At 40.4% G+C, this 7,438-nt stretch overlaps 1 protein-coding gene and 1 pseudogene across 1 annotated transcript in view; both read left to right on the plus strand.

Moving 5' to 3' along the window:
* The window catches only part of ZNF609 (zinc finger protein 609), a 192,576-nt gene that overhangs the window by 155,276 nt on the left and 29,862 nt on the right, over nt 1-7,438 (plus strand).
* Nucleotides 7,194-7,438, plus strand: part of LOC105979832 — a 6,868-nt pseudogene continuing 6,623 nt past the window's right edge.

Consider the following 7,438-nt stretch of genomic DNA (forward strand, 5'->3'; position numbering starts at 1 on the left):
CCCGAGAACTAGAAAGGCGAGGCTTCACCACCCATTTATCCCTCCGCCTTTCAATTAGCCCCACATGTGATTATCGGCCAGGCTGGCACAATTAACCAACTCAGTGTGTTTTATCGGTGCTATACTGAACCCCAACTAACTCATCTCTTACCTGTGACCTCTCTGTGAGGGGATGTCCAGTTGTCTACAGATGGGCATTGAGTCTTCACTCCATGCCTGCCCGCGCCCCTCCCCCCTTACACACACACACACATTGGATCTGATTTTGTTCTGGGTCTTAGATGCCTGATAGCTGATCCCATCGACACCTCATGATCACACAGGATGGTGTGCTTCTTCCATGTGGGCTTTGTTGATTTTCAGCTAGATGGCTGCTTGTTTATCTTCAAGCTTTTAAGACCCCAGATGCTGTATCTTTTGATAGCCAGGCACCATCAGCTTTCTTCACCACATTTGCTTATGCATCCATTTTGTCTTCAGCGATCGTGTCGTGAGCATCACAGAATGCAGGTTATTAGAACAAAGTGTTCTTGTGTTGAGGGAGTGCTTGAGTCGAGGCCCAATGTCTGAAACCTTAATTCTTAGCATGTAGATATGAGTACATAGTTCTATTCCCCTCTCGTTATCTATAAATATATTTACATTTGTACATGCCTGTATTTAGACCTCTATAAATGTCCTTTGTCTCCTGGTTCTTTCCTCTTATTTCCTTTTACTTTCCTCTTGTCTCACCATCATGTTTGGCTTTCATTCAGATTTAATAATTCCTGGCTACTACATTGCCCTTTATTAAGCCCTACTAGGCACCCTACATCCTTCTCTCCATTGATTTTAGTTGACTTGTCCCCTTGTCCCTGGGTTGGTTCCCACCCACCCCTTTCCTTTCTCCCACCTCCCCTTCTCTTGTATCCCCTGGAACCATTGGTCTCGTTCTTTTCATCTCTGAATTGTTTATCCCACCTAGCTTATCTAAGATAGACATGCAGAGAAATTAATAAGCGCAAAAACCAGACAAAGCCAAACAAAACAACAAAGGAAGTTAAGACCAACAAAACAATAACAACAACAACAAAACCCAAAACAAAACAACAACAAAAAGAAAGCCACTGACAAAAAATGGAAAAGCCTATAATAAGTTCAAGGTTTGTTTGTTGACCTTTACGAGTGTTTTCCAGTCCAGTCTGATGAGGTGCCACACTCTGTCTCCAAAGTCCATTTTTGGTATTCCCAAGGATTTCATCACTTTGCTCCCCTTGCTGCTCTGTTGCATGCCCTTAGTGTTTCGTCCCACCATAATGGGGTCAGATTGGGCACAATTCCTATACTGTGTCTCCAGTGTTGACCCCTGCAGCACTATGGTTTAGTGAGGGACGTCATGTCTCGTGGTGGGGCCGGCCCTATGGTCCTCTCTGTGCGTTGTCTGCTCTGAGCAGGAACATCATCCCCGGGGCTTGGTGGCCAGGATGTGCTCCCCTCCCTCAACATCCCTCTTCATTTCTCCAGCGTGCTCTAATCAGACGCACCCCTCTCCCCAAGCTGTAGCCCCAGTGCTGTCCTCTGAAGTACTTTCTTCTGGGGAAGGGGGTGTCCACATAGTTGGGAATTGGGGTTTTTTATTTTTGTCTTAAGTCATTTAATTATATAATCTATACTTTCAAGTGGGCTGGAATGAAAAGAAACAGTACCTGATCACATTTTTGCCATGTGATGCTAAATAGCCTGCTTACTTCCAAAGATGGGTAGAGTTGCGTTTTGTTGGTTTGCTTTGTTTCGTATTCACATTTGCTTTATATATTGGTGCTTCGTTTTCAGGAAATATAGTCAAGGTCTCTTCAGACAAATGCATGCAAATAGCTGTGCCATCAAATGCATGTAATAAGAGCCTTATTGATGATATCATGAATAAATGTCATATAATTGAGACCCAGATGAACACTTTTCACTAAATTAACAAATTGCTTTAGTTGTCAGTTTTTCCTAAAAGGACTTTGGGGATAAGGCAGCTCTGTTCTTCCGCCTGGTTATTTTTTTGACCAGAGACCAGGTAACTGCAGTAAGTATCTGTTACTATGAGAGGTTAGAGTGCATGAGTCCTTAGATCCTGTTGGATGTGGAGGCTCCCAGCCAGTTCCTCACTAGCACTGCAGGGGCAGGATTATGTCAGGAGCTGTCAGGAGGACTGTGCAAAGAAGGCATCTTTGATCGTAGCATCGATGTACAGTGACCTGAAGGTTTTGCAGCTGCTCTAGCAGTGATGAAAACTGATGGAGAATGCCTGGTTTTTCTTAGATTTTTCTTCAGACCTCAACTCTGTAGTTATCTGCAGATGCTTCCCTCCTAGGGAGGAAGTAAAAGCTGTTTTGTTTCTATATCTGTGCTAGTTGTTAGCTACGTTGCTTTGCTCTCTCCTGAGCCGTGCTGTCAGCACCGTTCCCAAATCCTCTGTGTCCCAGAAGTTCCGTTTTGAATAAAACAAAAAAAGGTATGATGAGAAATCTTAGAGCCCAGGCCACATCGTTCTTATTGTTACACCATATACTACAAGTCTGTACAGAATGGGGCCTGTGGCTGCTCATAGAACAAGCCTGCCAGCTCTGTGCCCCATATGTCTCCAAGAGTGTGCTCTAACAGAGTCATTTTATCTTGAGCCAATTCTAAACACTTTTTACTTAATTATTTAAAAACCTTATTTCCCATAGAGTAGTCATCACCTTCCATGTGAACATCTCTAAATTTTGTCATGATTAAGATAGTGATAAAATGCATAACATAAAATTTACCATTTTAACCAGTGGCTTCAAGTACCTTTGTAATATTGTGCAATCATCACCATGATCTGTTTCCAGCACTTTATCATACCAAGTAGAAACTGCCCCCTAAAAATTAATTATCCATTTTCTCTCCCCCAGCTTCTCATGACTTTTGCTGTTTTTTCTTCTCTCTGAACTTGCTTGTTCTACACCTCACACAGGTGGAATTATACAATATTTCTCCTTTCTCTGGCTCATTTTGCTCCCTATTAAAAGTTCATGTTGCAGTATGTTTCAGAATCCCATTACATCTTACAGCTGAGTAATACTTCGTTGTATGTATGACCGCAGTTGGGTTATCCATTCATCTGTTGGTGGACACTTGGATGGTTTCTACTTTTTAAGCTATTACGAATAATGCTACCCACATGCCTTTGACCCTGTAATGGATTTTTGTTTTTGTTTTGTTTGTTTCTTCCAATTCTCCTTCCCCAAACACACATTGAAATAACACATTGTTTTTAACTAATGGATCTTGGTAACCTAGGTGAAAAACTATTAGGACATGCATTCTCTGTGATTTTAATTTTTCAGCCATGTCTAAGATTCCTCACTCTGATAAAGACTGAACAAAGAACTATAAAATTGGTAAAGGATGCAACAAGTACTAAGGAATCATAAATAATCTGTTATTAAGATTGAAGGAAACTTGAGTTATAAAAGTCATTCTGTTTGTACCAGTACCACCTAGAGCATCGGTTCTCAACCTGTGGGTCGCGACCCTTTCACAAGGGTCGCCCAATTCATAACAGCAAAATTACAGTTAAGTGGCAACAAAAAATCATTTTATGGTTGGGGGGTCACCACAACATGAGGAACTGTGTTAAAAGGTGGCGGCATTAGGAAGGTTGAGAATCACTGACCTAGAGGAAAGCCAAGAAATGTTTAAAATCTTGTTTACGTGAACAAGTTCATTTAAATTTAGCTACTATATCCTTCCCATTTTTCCTTTCCTACTAAATGTTTCATGATTCGGTAAGATATAGTTCACTTAACCATTTAGCCAAACTTTATTCGATTCATATCTCCTACTGTTTGATAGCATGTGATTATGTTATCCACTCCAACTGGCATGGCTCTCTGGTGGCACAAACAATCAAATTTTTGGCTGTTAACCAATAGGTTAGTAGTTCAAACCCACCTAGCAGCTTACAGGGGAAAGATCCTATGGTGAAGTTCTACCCTGTTACTTGAGTTGCTATGAGTTGAAATTGATTTGAGGGCACCTAACAGAGTAACTCCAACTGGATTATAAACTTAATGAGTAGGAAACATATCTTCTGTTTTGGGGTTGGTTTTTGGGCAGGTGGGGGGTTTGTATCACCAAAGTGCCCACTTCCTCAACAACTTGGTAGGAACTCATTAAATATTGATTTTTAGATGATAGTTATAATCATAAGGGTTTATAACCTTACAGTTAGACATATAATAACAGCATAGCAACATTCTCCTTGACTATACCACAGTGTGTAGCAGATGCATATTTTTCTACTAATAATTTTATTTATTTATTTTTATAAATCATTTTATTGGGAGTTCTTACAGATATCATAACATTCCATATTTTTAAAAAAAACCATTCCATATTTCAGTCACATCAAACAGTATTGTACAATTGCTACCAGAATCCGTTTCAAAACATTTTCATTCTTCTTGACATCAGCTCCCCTTTATACCCTCTCCATACCAATAGTTTTATTTATATCTATCTTCTCCTACCCTAAATAAGTGGTTGAAGCACTCTACTGATAACCAAAAGGTTGGCAGCTCAAACCCACCAGTTGCTCTGAGGGACAAAGATAATAGCAGTCTGCTTCTGTAAAGATTAACCCAAACCAAACCCATTGCCATTGAGTTGATTCTAACTCATATCAACCTGATAGGACAGGATAGAACTGACTCTGTGAGTTTCCAAAGCAGTAAATATTTACAGGATGTGTTAGTCTGGGTACTTTAGAGAAACAAATCCACAGAAACTCATGTATAAGAGAGAGTTTTATATAAAGGTTAAGTGCACATCAAGAAAACATTCCAACCCAGTGCTGCCCAAACCCACAAGTCCAACATTAACCCATATGTCCAACACCAATCTACAAAGTCCTCCTCCATCTCACAAAACAGATGCAATGATGCCCACTGCAGAAGGAAAGCTGAGTCAGTGAACGTGTATGCATCTCGGTGCTGGCAGGGGTCTCCACACGGGTGCTCCAGCACCCAGGGCTGCATCGGGGTAGGTCCATGCGGCTTCTCCTTGGGGATGTCTTGCAAGAAGTGAGCCTTGTCAGTTGAAGCAGGGAACTGGCTAAGGCAACTGCACCCTGGTCCGACCATCACAAAGACCCGAGAACTAAAAAGGCGAGACTCACTGAGCCATTTATCCCTCCGCCCTTCAATTAACCCCACATGTGTTTATTGGCCAGGTTGGCACAATAAACTAACTACCTCACGGGAACAGAAAGCATCACTTTTCTTCTGCAGAGCAGCTAGTGGTTTTGAACTGTTGACCTTTCAATTAGCACCCAAATACATAACCCACTACCTCACCAGGTTCCTTCTGTAAAGATTACTGTCTTGGAAACCTCAAAGGACAGTTCTACACTATCCTACAGGGTCACTGTGTCAAAATTAACTTGACAGCAATGGGTTTAGTTCTTGTGATCCCTCACCCTATCTTCCAATAGAATAAAAACATTGAGTTTAGTGACCATATCTCTGTTTGAAACTCCAGTACTACTTGGCACAATTAATAAAGTGTAGTAGATCGTGTGTTAATTGCATGAAAGTTTAAGGTAGGTTACTCCGACAATGTTGTTTTAACCAGCTGAATTGACAAGAATTAAAGACTAGGGTTAGGGAACACAATTCAAAGACTATTGGAATAATTTGTCTACAGGTGAGTTTAGTGAGGGTCAGGCTCTGGTGGTTGCTGTAGGGATGGAGAAGAAGACATTATTCAGAAAAATTTCAAAGGCAGAATGGACAGGCTTGGTGACTGGCTTTTAGCCAGAGGTCACCGAAAGTCTGCTGTGCTTCCTCCTCTCTCCGCCCACAAGCCTTCCTGATTCTGTCCCAAAGTCCTTGCTTCTGTTCCAGGGCATCACTTGCTTCTCTTCAGGGTCAAGAATTCCCATAACTTAAAAGTGTCTCAGTTGGGCAGAAGGATCCCCAGAAGACAGAAATAGCCGCATGGGTAAAAATAACTGGTCCCCAGCTTTCTACCTCCAAGCATGGAGTTAGCAGTCTAGTTACCTTCTCCATAAAAAGACAAAAGTAAAAAAAGCGTAGGCTTTATGTCTTAAAGTTGTCAAGCTTCTCAAAGTTTTCTTATTTCAACACCCTTTTCACTCCTAAAAATTATTAAGGAATTCAATGAGCATTGTTTTTGTGAATTATACCTATCAACACTAAGACTTAGTTGTTAAGACTAAGTGTAACTAAAACTAAGTTTGTTAAAACTTCGTTGTTAGATATGTTTGTTTGGAAATAATAAACCTAGTTATAAGATAATAAACGATGTTAATAAGCTATTTTGTGGGGGCAAATATGAGATATTTTCCCAAACAAATAATATGTAGTGACTTTTTTTTCATTTTATGAATCTCTAATGTGTGACTTGATATAATACCAAAGGTTTCTCATACTATGCTTCAACATTCAGCTTGTTGAAACATCTCATGTCATGCACTTGCTGGAAAACTTCTATGTACAATCATTAGAAAATAAGAGTGAAAAAGACAAATTTATCTTACTGTTATTATAAAAAATAATTTGGGCTTTTCTGACTCCTTGAGAGTATTTTGGGAACGTTCTGAGGTTCTTAGGCCACATTTGGAAAACTATTGCCTTAAGCAATAGTTTTTCTATGTCTAGGAAAGCTTTAAAGATGTTTAGTTTCATAACCATGTCGATATTCTTGGCATCTATACTGACACCCTCGTTACCAAGAGGTAGAAAAAAAAATGCTCAAAATAGGACTGAAAACAAGCCTTTGGTTTTTAATTATTTTGTTTATTGGACATTGACCACATACCCACACACTGCTTTTGAAAGTTCGTTGACAAACTCTAGCTATGGGGAGTTTCCTAGAATAGTTTTGTCTGACTGGCTACTAGAATTTTCACTAATGGACTTTTGAGTTCGGAACAACATAATCTTGAGAAATTAATGGGATAAAAGAGGTGGAATGAAAATATCCATGAAGTCAGATGAGATGACCCATGGGGCCTGGTAGTAGAACTACATTCGTACTAACGCTGGTTTTCTTGCCGAGAATAGATCAGAAGAAGGGAATTGGATGTGATACAGAGGGTAGGGAAAAGGATGATAAAAGAGTAGTAATAACAAGGAAAAGTGCTGACAGCAGAGAGGAGACCTAAAAGCAAAATGCGGAAGTTCAATAAAACCTCCTCTCAAGTAATGGAGGGCCATTAACCCTAAAAACCCCGGGAACCTTTAAAGAACTATCGCTCTTACCAGGAGGGAAGGGGGGTGTAGAAGGGGGAATGGATCACAGGGAGCTACATATAACCTCCTCTCTGGGGGACGGGCAGCAGAGGGGTGGGTGAAGGGAGACGCCGGACAGTGTAATATAAGATACAATAATAATTTATAAATTATTAAGGGTGCAT

This window comes from Echinops telfairi, unplaced genomic scaffold, assembly GCF_000313985.2.
Source record: "Echinops telfairi isolate 266 unplaced genomic scaffold, ASM31398v2 ScPeMD7_4048;HRSCAF=4782, whole genome shotgun sequence".
NCBI classification, from domain to species: Eukaryota; Metazoa; Chordata; class Mammalia; order Afrosoricida; family Tenrecidae; genus Echinops; species Echinops telfairi.